Raw genomic sequence first — 18,730 nt, forward strand, 5'->3', positions numbered from 1 at the left:
CACTGGAAGGCAATTCCTTATTGGATTTAAAGATAAAATGACTTTAAACTCCTCCCCTCAAGTTAAGGTGGTTTAATAAGAGACAAATGCCAGCTACACAAGACTAAATTCTTCAGGGCACCAACCATATCTTATAGAATAAAGAGAGATGAGTGAGCAGCACACTTTTGAGTGTTGTAAAAAATAGTTTTGTAATTTGTCACCACAGTCCCCCTTTACTTCTGGCAGCGCTCATAATGTATGACAGTAGTTGCTGTACAGAGATAGCATAGTCCCGTCCCAAGGAGCATACGATCTGATGATCAGGCAGAGTCATGGAATAGCCTCCCCCCAAAACAAGTGGTTCTCAATACATGAATATATAACTTCCATTACACCACAGGACTAGTTTTCCCTGAAAATGGCATATAGTGCCAGAGTATGGACAGGTGCAGATGTCACCATTCTGACAGAATGAGAATAAGCTCTACGTCTCTTCCTTAAGCTTGCCTTGGAATTAGGCTGCCTACATAAAGGGTAATATTTGCTATCCCAGAATTCAGTACATTAGTAATTCCAAGTAATCTTCATCTTTAGGACACAAATATATATTTGAAAATTGATGGGGTGAGAATTCAGAGAAAGAAAAAAAAGGCAAAGAATATGAACATGTATCCTTTATTTTTGTGTTTGTGCTTAACAGAAACTCTGACATTGCTGGGGTGATATGCATCCTTAGAAAACAGCTGATTTAATAAAAAAAGTTTAACTTCAAAGTCAAATACACCAAAAGGACAGGGACAAGAGATTTCGTATTTTTTCAACCCACGATTATTTTACTTGCTTGCTGGAACTTCACAACCACAGTCTAAACAGAAATTCCTAATTACAACCGGCCTTTACATACATACTTGGAGCATGGCTTTTAAACATTACCAATTCACAATTTAACAAGGCGGGAGGAGACAGAGAACTTTGAGTGCGGTCAATATATTGACCGTTAAATTAGGCACCTGTATCGAATGCAAGCAGCTACTCAAAACAGGAGAGAGAAAGAAAATGTTATGGAATTTGTGTGCACCAAGCTGCACATCATGTAGTTAACAGATTGCATGGATCAAAAAACCAACACCGATGTTTACCTTCCTGCAGGTTTAGGGAGAAATATTTATCTTGTTATGCTGAAGAGGTGAAATTCAAGTTCTTGTTCTTCAGTCACATATAGCTGTATTTTTATATCCATGTGTCCAAAGCAAGTACAAGGATTTTAGCCTTTAAGAAATACAGACTCAGTTATGTAGTGTTTAAAAAAAAAAAAAATATCTTAACTGTACGTAGGTGACCAGAGCAGAGATTTTTGTAGAGAGTCACTCTGGAAACCTCGCTGATTCATATTACAAGCATTTCTTGATATGTATCAACTTTCTAAAAGAGATATCTTGAAGTCAGAGCATTCTTTGAGACAGATTGGAAAATGGAAAAAAAACTAGTTTAAAGGGATTTGAAACTTAGCCTGAGATAACTCAGAACACATTCATTCTGGTGCATGGTAGTAAATGCTACTGTTGTGCCTTCAGCTCCATCCCTACCACCACCACCCCACCTCTCTACCTCCCAGTTTCTAAATGCCCAAAACCTTCTGAAAACATTTTCCTCCCCAGCAGATTATACTCTCAGTACAAAGTTAACTGATAAAAAAAAGTGATTAAGACCTTTTCAATCATTTGAGAGAGAAAAAAAAAAAAATCAGTGAAACTGACTTTTTTTTTTTTTTTAAGTATGCATAAAGAGGCTGAACTTTACAAATTGAAACATTCCAGGTGTCCAAATCCTCACTGGATCCTCTGGGCCAGGTTACAAACAAATATATTACATTACAAAATAGAATTAGGCAGTTGAAACATTGAGTGTGAAATCTATCCTGGGCATGTGTAAAATCAGTTTTCTATTATAATACTATTTATAGGACTTTAAAATTAGTGGCAATGCAATAGCATTAGCGTTGGTGATGTGGTTTTGTGCTATTTCACCACGGAGTTCCATAACGGCTTATGTTTTTGACTATGCAATTGTGGAAGCACATAGTACAGTCAGAAGAGATTTGAATACTAATTTTTTATCCAAGAAACTGGGAAACAACATTGATGCTTAGAACAAGTCAACACATTTTGCACTTCCTGCACAGAATGTTTATAACTGTTAAAGCTATTGCTTTATGAGCACTTTAAACTTGCAATATGAGTTAGTGAGTGACTTTTGATGATCAGCAATGCTATCAAGAGAGGATTTAGATATCCACTGGACCGAGTTCTTCTCTCAGATACACCCCCCATCTCAACTGACTTAATCAAATGAAAGTGTGAGGGGAAATCAGGGCCATGAATATGCAATGGAGGAGAAGTTACTAGAGAATATAATGTTATTACATAAACGTTAGCTTGAGCATTTTAAGTTAAGGTTTCAAGCACACTTCAGGGGTTCTCAAGAACTTCACAATTTTGATTATATTAACAAAGAGGCAATTGTCAACTGTCGGGGAGAAGGTGGTCCATGATATATGGGCCTTACTTCTTGTAAGTAGGAATTGTTATTCGTAAGAAATGGGAAAACAAAGAAGTTCTGAATAAGGGTGCTGTCCTGTGAGAAACAACTGTATCCTCAGTCAGATTTTCTCCTATATTGCTGGAATACCCAGTTACTGTTGCTTGTATTAGTGCATCACTCATCAGCATTTATGCCATTATATAATTTATAAGATTCAACTAACAACTTTGAGCTGGAAGCTCTTACAGCAGTGTTTGAGCAGATGTCTATGGACCATGAGTCTGGACCACAGAAGCACTGCTATGCAAATGGCTTTTGTCACAGTGACAAAGCATCTGTCAGTCTTCAAAAAGCAACACATGCTGATATTTGTAAACAGGTCCAAGAGGCCTAGGATTTTAGAGGCTTTATTGACCCTCCATTCCACCCAAATAAAAAGCAGGGAAAGGAACAAAACTATCCCAAACACCTATCCTCAGCACCCTACACAGCTGCTTTCTGTCTGTTTTTACCATCAGGTAAGTTCAGACAAGTTGTCCAATCACATCAAAATTAGAGAGGTAGCAACCGCAAAACAACAAAACCAAAATTGTAAAGTGACCTGCACAGATTCCAGGAGCAGCTGGAAGCAGTAAGGGGAGATTTAATACCAGTAAGTGTGAAGTCTCATAGCCAAGGAGAGAAAAAGGTGGGGAGGGAAGGAGGACATGGCCAAACAGCTGTACCCAATTACTTAAACAACACACAGTTTCATCTGGTCTCATTAATGCCACCCCAAGATTACTTTTTCATCTAACCAAACATTATGGCTACTGCAAGGATTGGGAAGAAAGTAGTCCACAAGAGGATCTTTATAAAAATGGTCCACAAAAAGTTTGAGAACCACTGTTTAATGAGAAGCACTTGCTGCTCTACTGGTGATCTTTTGAAAGGTTAGCAGATGCCCTGCTCATTATATTATGTAATAAGTCAGATATCTACATTTTTTAAAGATGAGGATCCCTTGCGGTTACTAGAATCTCTATTGATGAAAGTCAAATATAGTGGCCTTAAATGAAAATAAAGCAGGGAAGAAAAAGAAGTCAAGAGTTGAATGACTCCAATGGTTCAGAGGTGCACCACACTCACAAGCTGGAATCCCAACACACTTGCACAAGGACTAAATTAGGAAAAAAGATGTAATTATCTTCCAATCCACCCATGTGAGATACCACTCTCAGTAGACTGTGCATATGTCCAAGATATGGATAATCCTCCTTCTGGCATTCTTCACCCAGCAGTGAAAGTTAATTGTTGACATTTAAGTTATCCTTGTTAAGTTTCAATGTTAATACCCACTGACATTGATAGGAGTAGTTCACATATCTAACTGTTTTTATTTCAGGCTGTCTGCAGTGTTAGGCTTTTTATACATGAATGTTTAGTTTGTGGCAAGCTAGGGGAACCTACTCCACATAGCCTGCCATTCTCTAATATCCACGTGCACCTGCACAGTTAGTTAATGCAACCTGATCTTGTCCTGTTTCACAGAGGACTAGAGCAAAGGACATTAATATGCTGTTAGAGCACAACATGCTCATGTGGGGGTAGAGCGACACTGCAGCTTGCCATGAACTAACTGTTCCTGTAGACAAGCCACAAGTTATTTTGCGCCTAATAACTAATTGTAAGGGTAAGCTGCAATGGGGCAAGTCACCGTTTACACTGGTGAAGCACAACTACCAGAGGTGTTTAAATTGGTGCAGCTATACCAATTGAAAAATAAATAAAGTTTATAGACAAGACCTCAGGCTGACATCACTATGCCAGTTACACACAAGGCTCATCTTCACTAGAAAGTTTGTGTTTAAACACTGTGTTTAAACAACTGAGTTAAGTGGCATGATGCTGATCTTGACAAGTAGTGTTCTGTATCTTGTCACAACTCAGTTGTTTTTCAAAAGTCCTGTTTAAATATAATTAAGCTTCCTAGAAGACAAACCCTTTGAAATATAAACTAAGGCTATCTTCACAAACCTAAGAGCAGAGACTTCAGAAAAAGTGGACCATAAAAAGGCAGCCTCTAGAATTAAATACCAGCTCACTAGGCCAATGCTATCGGCCCAAATTAAAGAAAAGAATGGAGATAAGAAAGCTGGAAATAATGGCTCAAGAACAGCAGACATGGAAGATCTACATTCTACTCTAATTTAGATCAGTTTTTAGTCAAAAGAAAGTCACAGCAAAAGAGCATATACACCAGCCCTGAGTTGATTAAAGTTCCTACTGGCAAAACAAAAGTGACAACCAAAGAAGTTTTAATCAATCCACCTAATTTATGATATTTTCAAAAGAAAGCTTATTACTGAGAGAGAAAAACATTCCATAAAAAGTCAAGAATCTGAACGTGTAGGTGCAGAACAAGACAGGAAGCAGCAATATCACACAAACTCATTCATGAAAAGCATTACAAATGACAAGTTCTGCTGATATTTTATCCTGGAGTCAGCTCTACACTCCAGAATGTTAAAACACGATTTAAGTCTGTAGTGCGAGGGACCAATTTATTTATTTTTTAAAGAGACAAGAGGGTCATCATATCCCACAGCAAGCCTGATTGATGGCTTATCTTTCCCTCTCACTTAAACACTTGCAATAAAAAGCTTGGGCACCTCATTTTTTGCTGAATAAGAGTAGTCCCGCAGCCAAACATTCTATTCTCCCCCTTCAGAGTTTTGCAAAATCTTTGAAGAGACTTTAAATATATATTGTTTGACTTCAGACATCAAATCTCATTTCCCTCCTAAATTTTTGTTCCTACTAGGCAACACATTTCCTGTAGAAGGACTTGTTTAACATCTCAAATATATTTTGTCACAGAAATGAGTACTAAAATTCATGATTCACTGGTTTCCAGCCACTTTGTGTGCACGCACGTGTGTAATATAGTACATGAAACTATTATAAAAAATATCATAATGCTATACAATACTATGTGCAAGAATCAATTTTTTTTATAAGACAAACCCCATGATACAAAGAAAACAGTACACAAAGACAATAAAACACTTAGAGAAACAAATGCTTCCATAACTATTTTCCTCTGAAACAGTTCATAAGTAATGAAAGCCACCTAAAAGAAGCTCCAGCTTGCTATTATTGTGTATGTCAAAAGGTCTTATCAGGCACCAGATGGCAAGTAAAGAAAAATTATGTGGCACACTTTGTTTCCACTATACCCTTATTTAACACCTAAAATATCCATATTATACAAGTTAGCTACATTGTTGGAATCTTCAAAGTGAAATATGAATCATTTAACAGGAAGCTTGATTACAGTTTGACTTTCCAGGATCAAAAGAACAGATTACTTTAAATAGCACAAGATACATAAACGAAGATCAACTCGCTCCCATCCTTCCTGTGCTTTTCCCAAAGTCAAAAGCAAGTGTTTAAACATGACTTGTCCTAAGGAAAAAAGTACACAGACACTGAAAGGCTATTTTAACTACACGCTCTCCTATTTATAAAGCAGCCCTCCTACATGTCCTCTGGAATGGTGGCCGAATGTTTAGCATATCGGACACAAATACCTTGCAATGCCAGCTACAAAAGTCCCATGCACACACCTGTTCTTATTTACCATGTCACCTGAAAGTGAAAAGTGGGCTGCATTATCTCCAGTAAATTGTAAACAAAGTGTGTCTTAGCAATTGGCTAAACAAGAAGTAGGACTGAGTGGACTTGTAGGCTCTAAAGTTTTACATTGTTTTGGAGTGCAGTTGTGTAACAAGCAAAACAAATCTACATTTGTAAATTGCACTTTCCCGATAAAGAGATTGCATTACAGTACTTGTATGAGGTGAATGAAAAATACTATTTCTTTTATCACTTTTACAGTGCAAATATTTGTAATAAAAAATATAAAGTGAGCACTGTAACTTTGTTGTAACAGAAATCACTGTATTTGAAAATGTAGAAAAAATCCCAAAATATTTATAATAAACAATAATAGAATATCAATTGAAATTTAAGAGTGCAATTAAAACTGCGATTGTTTGGGCTTAATTTTTTTAATCTCGTGCTTAATTTTGCTCATCATTTGACAGCCCTGCTCTTTTTTTTTTTTTTTTTTAAGTGTGTCTCCAATAGTAAGCAAACTTTTCTATTAACCTGTCGATTTAATAACTCAATTTAAATTGTGTAAAAAAATGACAAAAGAAACCCAAAGCTTTTTAGAAACTTTACACCAATAGAACCATTTTCACTGGTACAAAATGCCCTTAAAACATTTGTTTTTAATCTATGCACACACTTTTCTGGAGTATTTGAAACTTAAATATTGTATGGCTGGACCTGAAAGTGAAATTGACTATGAAGTTAATTTCATTTTCATTGTCCAAGTTGACAGCAATACAAAGAGTGAATTGGATTTTAAGTTTCCAATTTTAGTACTCTAATGTACATTTTCATAGATCACTGTTAATCAAAATAATTAAGAGCAACAGCTTCTTTTCTTACTGAAAACTTTTTCAATTAATAGGTGTTTGCGTTTCTTTAGTGTTCTTACCATGCATTTTGTATAGTGTTTACTGTACAAACCTTCATTGTACGTTAAAGAAATGCCAACACAAACATTTCCTTCCTCTGAACAGGTCTACATGGTGCTCACACCACCAGCAACTGCTGGCACTTTGCTCAACCTAGAGGGTCCCATCATTTCTAACATTAATGGAAATGCACCCATGGAAGCATTGGTGAAGAGACAAAGGCCAAAAATAAAAGACCCCACGTTTTCATTTTGAGCACAGGAAGTTAACCCCCAGATTAACTATAGCGATGCCTCCATAATATGTAAAAGCAGTCCTTTTTCACCTGGAAAGAAGATCTTGGGGTTTTAATCACATGGCTTAGGTCCTGGATAATCTAGAAGCCTCCTTTCTCCTCAGATCTTATCCCAGAAGCAGAAGGGGGCTAAAGCATTCAAGTAGATAGTTGCCAAATATGATCATAAAGATAGGAATAAGGTTTTCCCCAATGGAGGGCTTCTGTCTCCCCCTCTGGTCCAACAGAACTAGAGAGTCAGCAATATGCCCCAAAAGTCAAGACCCACCTATTTACACAGACTTTTGCTACATTTTATAACTAATGTTGTAGTACAATGGATGAACTAAATAGCTACAGCCATCTAAACACTCAAAGCATACTGTTGAAGTTAATGTTTTCCCATGAACAGGCTACATTGCCAGATATTGCTAGTTCCCATCTGATAAAAGACAATGAGTGCACCAAGTGGAAAATAGTTGGTTCTCCCCTTTTAAATACATGTGCTCATATTTGGTTGCTAAATATTAAATATTTTACAATCAGACAGCATAAGAAGTTCAAATACAGCCTTTTTGATATTGCTAGCATTCTAATTTAGCTGTTGTCAGGTTTATGTAGGATAAAGAGTGAGAACTTTAATAGCTTTTTTGAAGAGGTAGGGAAAGAAGGGAAGAGATTTTTAAAGGCATAATTAGACACCTAATTCTCAGAAAAGTCCCTCCCCAGAGATTTGTGCATCACCAGTTTATTTAGCTAGAAGAAAACATAACTTGAAGCACAGATGACTTGCAATTAGGCTTCACAGTGTTTCTAATCAATTTTGTTAGGCAATTGAGGGGGTATAGACAACGTTTTTGCTTGAGACCACCAAGAACTGTGGCACTATCACACATCTCATGGGATGGTAGAGAAAGAATAAGATCTGTCTGAGAATTCATGTGACTTAAAGTAGACTTATGTGGAAGGGTTTCTGGTTTTTAAAATGAAAACTGGAAGGAATGTATTGACAAGTCAGTGACTCATCATAACCCCCTAAATATGTCCTGTAAAAGACTTAAGTTGTTTTACAAAACGATGGTTTAATGTGAAAGTTAAAGAGTGGGAAAGCAATGAGAGTTTGAAATGACAGTACATGACTTGCATTTCCTCAAAAACATTAAAGCAATCACATTTCTTACAATTAAGATGTGTGGAAGATCTAGTAATTCTTTGATTTCCTTGGGTACTACACTCTGGTTACTTCAGCAACCAAGCATGCTGTTTCTAAGGCCTGGTCTACACTTAAGTTTTGCTGGCATAAATGGGAGTGGGATGGGGAAAAGTCACCCCTAACTGACATATGCCTATGCTGGCAAAAGCCCCAGTGTAGATGCAGTTATACTGGCAAAAGAAATCATTTTGCTAGTATATAGTTTAATTTGTTCAGGGAATTGGTATAAGCTATATACCAGCAAAACTGTATCTACACCAGAAGGGTATGCTGGTATCGCTATACTAGCGAACCCTATGGCAGTTATATTTAAACTCAGACAAAATTTTCAAGAGTGGATGCCTAAGATGTTCTGAAGAGCTGAACCAACAGCTCCCCACTGAGGTCAGTGGGGAGCTTCTGCATGTCCAGCGCTTCTAAAAATCTGGCCACTCTGCCTAAAATTAGGCATTCACTTGTAAAAGAAATCTCCACCAGGAGCTGTACAAATGAAATGGACACCCAGTTCCTCCCCACGCAGAAAACAAGATAAATGAACATGTTAAACAGTAAAGAAGCTCACTTTTTTGGCCCCAGCACATCTGCTACTCATAAGCAAGGACTTTGGTAATGGCCAAATTCATTACTGCTCTTAAAATTTTCAATCCTTTTATTATGTTTTTAAACGATAAAACTATTACATTATAGATGTGGCTCATTGTAGGTAAAGATGAAGGGTTACGTTTTTTAAATTGCTTACTGAGAACAATACCTTGTGTGTTGGTATTCTCCATTTCCCCCATTCTGAATTCTAAGATCCACATTTTATTTGTAGGCATTTGAGGAAATGTTCAAACCCTGCATGGATTAAGATCCACAAGAAGGCCATTGTGCATTCCATGCTTATCCTTTTTCTCAAACTATCAGCATCCTTGATAGGACTTGTAGTGGCACAACACAGCATTTCTTTACAACATACTTTCAGGAAGAGTACTCAAGAGACAGTGTGCACCTTCATAAATCCAATTCACTTGAGGTTTATTAAAGTGCATCCATGTTTCCACGTTATCTAGAACAGGGACAACACAACAGCCTTCTGCCATCTGGAATTCATCTGAACACCAAAAGCTTCACATGTTCATCACTTACAATACATTAGGAATAGGGAATTCAAGTTGCCAAGAGACTGGAAAAGGTATAGACATGACTTACTTCCCATTCTGGTCAAGCTACTGTCACTTCCACTGAGGGTTGGTTGATCTGCCATTTGTAGAGCCCACATAGGATCAGGAGGCCTCCAAAAGATCTCTTTCTCACACCACCCAACCCACTCCCAGCAGAAGCTTTTTATTCAGCTTTAGGCCTGTCCTGTTTCCAGGTTCTGCAGTAGTCCTGACTGATGAACACAGACACAAATCTATTCCCTTAGAAGTAGTCACAAGTTACCTTTGATTTCAAGCATTTCACATTTCAGGAAAGAGCAAATACATTACTCTTTAAATGTTAATCCTAGTTGGCCTTACAGCAGCCTACAAATTATTGCAGGTCTCTCCTCCACCTCCCCCACAACTTACATAATTGAACGTTCTCCATTTTATCCCCAAAATTCCCTGATCCAAGGAAATACTTGCAGCCTTCCCCTACACAAAATATATAACCTGTTGATTTATAAATTACTACACTACTTATTCCAACAGCAGAAAATAGGTTTACACATGATACAACAAACTGGAGGGGGGGGGAGGGAAATCTTATTGGCCAGAAGTCTGGCACAGGTACAAGTATCTAATTTCCTACCCAATGAATAATAAGGGAGACTGCTAAAGTTGCCAGTCAGAGGGATGGGTGATCAGAAAGGCTAAGAGAAAGAAAAAAAAGCAGAGAAACAGAATGCCCATGAAAGATGGTGCCACTGGGGAAATGTGCTAATTATAGATGTCATCCACACAAATAGTGCCTTCAAAAGAAAGGTGTGGGACCATGGAAAAATGCACTGCTGAGGCTTGGTCTACATTTAAAATTTAGGTTAACAGGGGTGTGAACAAACTATACCATTGACTGACATAGGTACGCTGACCTAACTCTAGTGTTAAGACACCGCTATATCAACAGAAGAATGCTTTTGTCAACGTACCTACAGTTGTTCAGGGAGGTAGTGTTCCTACACCAATGGAAGACCCCTTCTATCAGTGTAGGCTATAGCTACATGATGCCGTTATACCGGTGTAGCTATGGCAATGTAGCTTCATACAGTCAGGTAGTTGTGAGTTTTGCCAGAAAGGCTAGCAACCCAAATAGACTGTTACAAAACTGAAATTCATTCGCTGCTGCAACATACAGTTTGCTTTTCGGAGGGAGATAATTTCTAGCATTTTGTTACAGCCTGGTAACTGTAAACTCAGTTGCAGTTGCCAAGGTCAAGCAGCTTACTTTGCAAGTCAATCCCTAATTTACATTATTTTTAAAACTTTTGGATAAACAAGTCTCTATTTGGTTAATGTGTGAAATACATAAACCAGTTTATTACATTTTGGGGGTTAAAAGGGAAGAAGCACAGTTTAAAAAAAAAGTGTGGTGAATTAACAAGAACAGCTCAAATCAAAATTAGCAGGCTTGAATTATTACAACAGTGAATGTGGATTGTTTAAATGATGTGCAGGCCAAGTTTAGACAAGATATTGTAACTCATGTTGCTGTTGCACACTGTATCAGCCTCTGCCTTGAGCTTGCTATTCTAAATCAAGATTATCCCAGACTCAAATTTTGAAAATCCTTTTCAAATTAGCCACGATAGATTTTGATCATTGTGTATCTCGTTTGGAATATATAGCAGAAACTCAGCCAGGGGCTGATACAGCCCAAATTAGGGGCATTCTTAAGGAGATCAAAAGGAGATTCTGTTTTGTTCTCCAGAATATTGGCTTTCATTTTTAAGAGAACAAAGTCTCTAGCTTTTATGGCTGCAAAGAAAGTGTAAGCACTGTGAACCAGATACAATTGATGCCTTCATAAGAATCTGCAGAAGGCCTGGATAGGAACAATAGCTCTAAGGGGTGTGGACTGCCCGTTCATTTCATTAAGGTGTTGATCATCCGCAGGCATTGGATTTATTTAATTGTGATCATTGTTGGCCATTCCATTCCTCATATAAGAAGTGAGAGGGAAAGTTACAGACCTGCATAGTTTTGGTGCCAGACACCAGATGGAATTTAAGACATACAGCCATTTCCCTCGCCCCACAAAATAAAGGAGCTAAGCCCAAGGAGCCTAGCAGAGCATGCTGGCATACTGAAGCACCACACAGGGGGAGCAGAGCAGATCTCACGGAGTCCAGTGAGCACACACACATTCTGAACATCTGCACAATCGACAATAAGCAACATTGCATTTGGCAACTCACATGGCTGGAGCTTAGAAGAGTACCACCACCTAATTCCCTTACCCTATCTATCTCCCCATATCCATCCCTTGACTAAAGGCTCTTACTTTTCCAGGAGACAATCTCTTGTTATTCAAGGCTTTGCAAGAACTAGAAAGTGCTAGGCTGAAGTTCCCTGCAATGAAAGACTGCCATCTTTAGGTATGGCAAATCTGAGGGGGTAACTTTTCTGCATCTTTTGGAGACAAAGCTGCTTGGGGAATGAGTAAATAAAAAAATATATATACACATCAGATCTGACAGAGATGCCAGATTTAACAGGCTACAACCACCACAATTCACATGATTTCAATGCTTTGACTCCACATACTGACCTGGTCATAAAAAGAGACATTGGCTCATGGTGGCAGTGCACAGACTGTCTGCTCAACATTTTACACATGGACTGAGTGAGGAGAAAGGTGCTCTGTGTCCACAGTTGCCACTGAAATTATACTCAAATTACACAACAGATCTACAAGTGACAATGCACATACAGGTTTAACAGACCTTTTAACTGCCACGCCATCTGCCTTTCTGGTTACAGTGCTCTTATTAGCAATATGCATCTGAAGAAGTGAGGTTTTTACCCACAAAAGCTTATGCCCAAATAAATCTGTTAGTCTTTAAGGTTCCACCAGACTCCTTGTTGTTCTTATTAGCAATACCATTCTTACTATCCCTTTAGCTATGCAGTGGAAGAATGTGGGGTTTTCACAAACTTAAACAAGCCCCCCCACCCCATATACACACACACTTTTTATATATAAAGGAGCATATGTATATTTTCACATGAACAGACATATGGAGCAAAAGGACTTAATGCAGATAGAACTGAGCAGCCCTGCTCTAGTTACTTTGAAACACCAGACACTATTCTCTACCGGCTTGAAGGAGGTCAGGGGAAAAAAAATCCCAAATTTGTGGACACATTCACAATAAGCACTCAACTTCAACAGCTGGCAGCACAACAGCAGCGTTGTTCTGAATGATCAGATCTAGATTTCAAATTAAAGGGACATTATAGTTAATACCATTTCGTATTTCGTATACTTGAGCTTAGACAGTTTCATTTTTAATTGCCACTCTCAGGAGAACACTGATAGAGGCATTTTTATTTTATAATAAAGCAAAGAAAAAAAAAGGCACAAGAGTCAGACACTTTAAAAAAAAGAAAAACATGGAAAAATCCTGACACAGTTGTCCAAAACAAAACAAGAACATAAATGTCTTTACACAGTCACAAATGCAATAATATCCCACTAACTTTATTTTAGAGACTAAGACCTCAGCCTGAACACTGGGACCGCCAAAGTCTTAGCTGCCTATGGACAATGAAGTTCCGAGTCTAGTATACAAGATATACCTTCTCTAACTAACAAGTTGTTCACATTTCATTTCGCAGATTTTACTAGGCAAAGTTATATTATGTTTTACAAACAAGACTTAAATAATTCCTGCTGGAGTCTTGTGCTGTGTCAGCTCATTCATAGTTATGAAAGGTACAATATATTATTATATTTTTCATATTCACCCACATGGTAAAAAGCAGTCAGCAAGTTCTTAAAGAATAACAAGAAAAGATGTCCTGAACAATATCCAACACTCATGTTTGTGAGGACATTGTTAAATAGCTTGATGACAGATCAGAATTAAAAAATATGAAACACTCAGCTGTTTGTAATAGTCCTTGAAATTGATTTCAGCTTACTAGCCAACATGTTTTTTCTTGCATCATGTGCTCACATTGGTTTGCTATTTTGAGACTGCTCATGAGTGTGCTGGGTAGCTGACACTATGCTGTTCTTAAAAAAAATAAAATAAAAAAACTGCAGCAAAAAAGAAGGGTGGGGAGAAATAAGAATTCTAGATTCATGGGGAAGGGAGAAAAGCAGGTAAAATTCCATCCCATCATACTTTCTTTAGAGAACAATTATTTATTTCTTCAAATTAAACAAAAAATAAAACAAAACAAAAAAAACCACCACCACAATTGTAAAGAGATAAAAGTACAAGGGGGAAAAAGTCAGATCTTCAATGACAACTCATTATTAAAGCTGATACTTTCCCTCCCACTAATATATACAAATACAGGCTTACATTTATCTTTGTAAGGTTGTCATAATAAGCCACAATATTTAAGCAAATAACAAAAGCTTACTCTAAAGCTCACAGAAGTCACACCAGATAGAATTAAGGGTTAAAAGATCAGACATTCTGTTTACAAGCTAAAACTTGATGCAGAAGATCTGAAAGTTCAACCACAGGCAGCAGCTTTGATGTCTCTCTCTCTAATTATTTCAATCACAATGCAGGTACCTTTATGGAACATGTTTAACTCATATTTAGAGACTATTGAATAGTAACAGAGCAAGAAATGTAGTAAGAACCATGTTTAACCCATATTTACAGCATATGGGTACAAATAGAGCAAGAAGTGAAGTAACAGGCAGCCATCTAGATTTTCAGTACAGTTTTCTACCATTGAACTTTGCTATAGACAGGGTCCAAACACTTACCTTTTGTAAGACAGTAGCAACAGACATGCTAGGTGCTGTATGGACATACAGTCCTGTCCCTGTTCTCACCAGCAATGTCTCAACCAATGTGGCCAGACACCCCACTTTAGCCACCTTATTTAATACCACTAATTTAATACTCCCTTGAGAACTTTGGTCGGGTCTGGGCAGGTAAAAGCTACCACATCACAGGCCCTAGTAGTTACTCCATCCGTGGTAGCACCAACACCTTTAAGTTCGCTCTTACAGCGGAAACAAACCGAAGCATTTCCAAGCGATGCTACAGCCCAGAGGCCAAGGCAATATCTGGGAATGCTATATGGCAACAACTACAAAAAGAACAGGAGTACTTGTGGCACCTTAGAGACTAACAAATTTATTAGAGCATAAGCTTTCGTGGACTACAGCCCACTTCTTCTGATGCATATGCATCCGAAGAAGTGGGCTGTAGTCCACGAAAGCTTATGCTCTAATAAATTTGTTAGCCTCTAAGGTGCCACAAGTACTCCTGTTCTTTTTGCGGATACAGACTAACACAGCTGTTACTCTGAAACCTGGCAACAACTACATTACAATGCTGAACTGCTAGTTGGTTCAGGCTTCACGGAAGACACCAAGCCCCAGAAGACGGTCGCTAGCCATACTCCGACCGGGACCTTGGCTGCAAAATCTATTTCAACCTGTTTCGGGAGGGGGGGGGGGGGGGGAAATCACATGAACGCCCTTCTGGCTAACAGCGCTTCCGCTTCCAGCCAGGGCAGCGCTTATCCTATGGCCATGGGTCCTTTGCCAGCAGCGTGCTCTGCCCGTGGGCTGGGCTGGTTCCCTGCCGGGACACCTCGGGAGGTTCCTTGCACAGCTGCGCGCAGGAGTTAACCCCGCGGAGGCGCTTCCAGGGGGCTGGGGGAGAGACACAAAAGGCGGAGGGAGCTGCCCTGAGCCTCACCTGTCACCCCGGCCTCCCGCGAGCATCCCCCGGGGGCGCCTCCGGCCAGCGAGCCGCAGCTGCCGGGCCCGAGGGAACCCACTGGGCTGGGGGAGGGGAATAAAACGAGCCTGGCACCAGCGGGAGCCCGGCAGGAACAGCTGCGGCGGCCGACCCCGGCCGGGCTGGGGCGCGGCAGGAGGAAGGAGCCGTTCCCACCAAGCCCGGGCCCCTCCTTCCCCTCTCCCGGCCCGGAGCGCGGCGCTGCCCCCGGGGCACGGAGCGGGACAGCGGGTGTCTCTCGCGGACCCTGCCCCGCGGCTCGGGCAGGGGGGCGGAATCGAGCCTCCCCCCGCCGCCTGTCAGGACCTCGCTCGCTCGCTCACTCACCTGCCGCCGCCACCCCCCGGCGCAGGGGACCCGCCTCCCCGCCCGGGACTCACCCCCACAGCCGCTACGCGCCCGGCCGAGATCCCCTGCTGCAGCCTCAGGAGCAGCCGGTCCCGCCGCCGCCGCTGCTTGGGGAGGAAGCGGCCACCATGTTACTTTCACCCCCGCAAGCGTCTGGAGGCGGATCCCGGACCCGCCCAGGAGGCGGGGGAGAAGGGAACGGGCACACACGGGCTGCGCCGCCGGCCGCTTCACCGCCAGGGGGCGCCAGAGCGCAACGGCTGCCCCGCGCGGCCCAGCCCCCGGCGTGCGCAGAGCGCCGCAGCCGCCTAGCCCCGCCTTTCAGAGACCCTGGGCCTGGTGCAGGCTCAGCTTGTACCCGTAATACGGGGCTGTGAGGGTCATACCAATGCAGTCACAGTGATAACGCAAACCGTGGTGCTGCACCAGCTGGGAGGAGTTATTATCATAGAGGTGTAGCTTATTCCCTTCCCCTCTACAGGAATAAGCTATATCCATATAAACACATTTATTCCTGTGTCCTAGTTCCCCCATCCGTGTCAGTACAATAACTTCTGTGTGAAGACAAGCCCTAGCTAACATTTCTAACTTCGGTGCTTAAAGTTAGGTACCTAAATAAAAGTGGAGGTGCCGAGGGAAAGAAAAAGATGCACCTGCAGCTAGGGGTGCTGGAATAATGCAGGGCCGCCCAGAGGATTCAGGGGGCCTGGGGCAAAGCAATTTCGGAGGGCCCTTCCATAAAAAAAAGTTCCAATACTATAGAATACTATATTTTTGTGGGGGCCCCACTTGCCCCGCCCTCTGGACAGCCCTGGAATAATGTGTAGAGGGAATGCTGAGAGCCATTGAATCAAACTGTAAACCCTGTATATGATGGAAAACACTTCAAACTAGTGGTGAGTGTAGGAGTACCCCTAGTTCCAGCACCTACACCTGCAGCGCTGGTGCTGACTTGGTAGTTTTACAGTTCCTTTGCACTGGTGCAAATGACTGCTTGTGGGAATCAAACCCTGAGTGTTTCAGAAAGCACTTTTGACTCCACATACAGATAGGGAGGCTCTCCAGGCACAGAACTTTTACAAGCCTACAAGTATTTATACACCAACGTACTCAGACACACTGCACTCATCCATTAAGGCATTTATATTTATGCTGTTGTAAGTGCTGACATTTTACTTTACCATCAAATACTAAAGAGCTGTGTATCTTCTAAAGCAGGCACCATTTTCTGCAGTGGGAAAAAACATAAGTGCTAAACAAATACAAGAGAGCTCATGCATTTCTTCCCTCTGTAAACACAACAGGTCTTTGCACTAATTTTTCAGAGACCAAAAAGCACCAATTTCCTTTAATGTTAAAGGTCCCATTGTTTCCTTTGAGGTAAGCTCTCAGCTTTTTTTTTTTTGTGTGTGACCTACAGTGGGTGCACTGCTGAAGTTCCATTTACAAATATTTCACATCAAATCTCTGGCAAAACTATTGAAGTTAAAAATTAAGGATTGAGGGCCTGATCCTGTATCCCGTATTCATCTGTGTAGTTTTTAGACCTGATTCTATTACACCAGTGTAAATCAGAAGTAATTCCTCTGAAGTCAGTGGTATTACCCCAGTATAAAGTCACTGAAAATGAGAGGAGAATCAGGCCCATTGCATGTAATGACACAAAATGCGCCAGAAAGACTTCTTCAAAGCCTCTTCCATAGCTGCCCCTGTTCATCCTTGGAAGACAGTCAGAGAGAAAGTGGTGCCAGCTGGACAACACAGAAGAAATGGATCGGTACTTCTTAGCAACTCCCTTCCACAGGGTTAGTAAGTGGGAATAACTGCTCCTCCCACTTAAAAGGCTGATTTTCTGGAAATTCTAGAGGGCAACCTCAGGGAGTTTCTTGCCCTCATTCTGCAGATTTTATCATGGGAGATGACGATTTAACCACCAATCGTGTAAAGGCTGCTTGAAAGATAATACCTAAATTATTTACTTTCACTTTCCAGTCAACCCTTGAGTTTTGCTGAGAGCCTATAATTTTAAAATCTTACATTATAATCATCCATTCACTTCTCTTTCTGCACAACAGTACGGAGATCTCTATTTAGCGTGGGTTCAGCCAATTGCCAAGAATCCATTACATTAATTTACCACACAATGCTGACAAACCTGCAGCTGTAGGAGGCCCCCAAGCAGGGCATGGGCCTCCCACTACAAGTAAGATGTTTACTACTCATGTTTCAGTGGTACATGGGTGGAGCATGAGATGATTTGTATGATTAAGCTCTGTGATGAAAATAGTTTGAGTTCTTGGGGAATCAAGATGCCTTCCCTTTACCATGTCCCTGGCAGAGCACTTCAGATCCCTTTTACCCTCCTGTTTACAGGAAGCATTCATTCACTCATACACAAACACACTAGTTGTGGACATGTTACTGAGAGCTTGTCTACACTACAGGTTATGTTGGTATAATTTATGTCACTCGGGATATGTCTATACTACGAAATTAGGTCGAATTTATAGAAACCGGTTTTATAGAAATCGGTTTTATACAGTCGATTGTGTGTCCCCACATAAAATGCTCTAAGTGCATTAAGTCGGCGGACTGCGTCCACAGTACCGAGGCTAGCGTCGACTTCCAGAGCGTTGCACTGTGGGTAGCTATCCCACAGTTCCCGCAGTCTCTGCCACCCATTGGAATTCTGGGTTGAGATCCCAATGCCTGATGATGCAAAAACACTGTCGCGAGGGGTTCTGGGTACATGTCGTCAGGCCCCTCCCCCTCCATCAGAGCAACAGCAGACAATCCATTCGCGCCTTTTTACCTGGGTTACCTGTGCAGACAACATACCACGGCAAGCATGGAGCCCGCTCAGCTCAGCTCAGCATCACCATATGTCATCTGGGTGCCGGCAGACGTGGTACTGCATTGCTACACAGCAGCAGCTAATT

General features: G+C 40.8%; 1 protein-coding gene across 7 annotated transcripts in view; it reads right to left on the reverse strand.

Annotated features, from left to right (window-relative positions):
* DENND4C (DENN domain containing 4C) overlaps positions 1-15,964 on the reverse strand; it is a 108,949-nt gene extending 92,985 nt beyond the window's left edge. For 5 of the 7 annotated variants that reach the window (XM_065549458.1, XM_005297681.4, XM_005297680.4 and 2 more), the window contains exon 1: positions 15,824-15,957. The gene's annotated coding sequence lies outside the window, so the exon portion shown is untranslated. Of the gene's footprint in view, positions 1-15,770 lie in introns of all 7 variants that reach the window. The other 2 variants (XM_005297682.4, XM_024105404.3) reach the window with 2 other exon arrangements.
* Positions 15,965-18,730: the final 2,766 nt, after the last annotated feature.

The sequence above is a fragment of the Chrysemys picta genome, chromosome 6, assembly GCF_011386835.1.
Source record: "Chrysemys picta bellii isolate R12L10 chromosome 6, ASM1138683v2, whole genome shotgun sequence".
NCBI lineage: Eukaryota > Metazoa > Chordata > Testudines > Emydidae > Chrysemys > Chrysemys picta.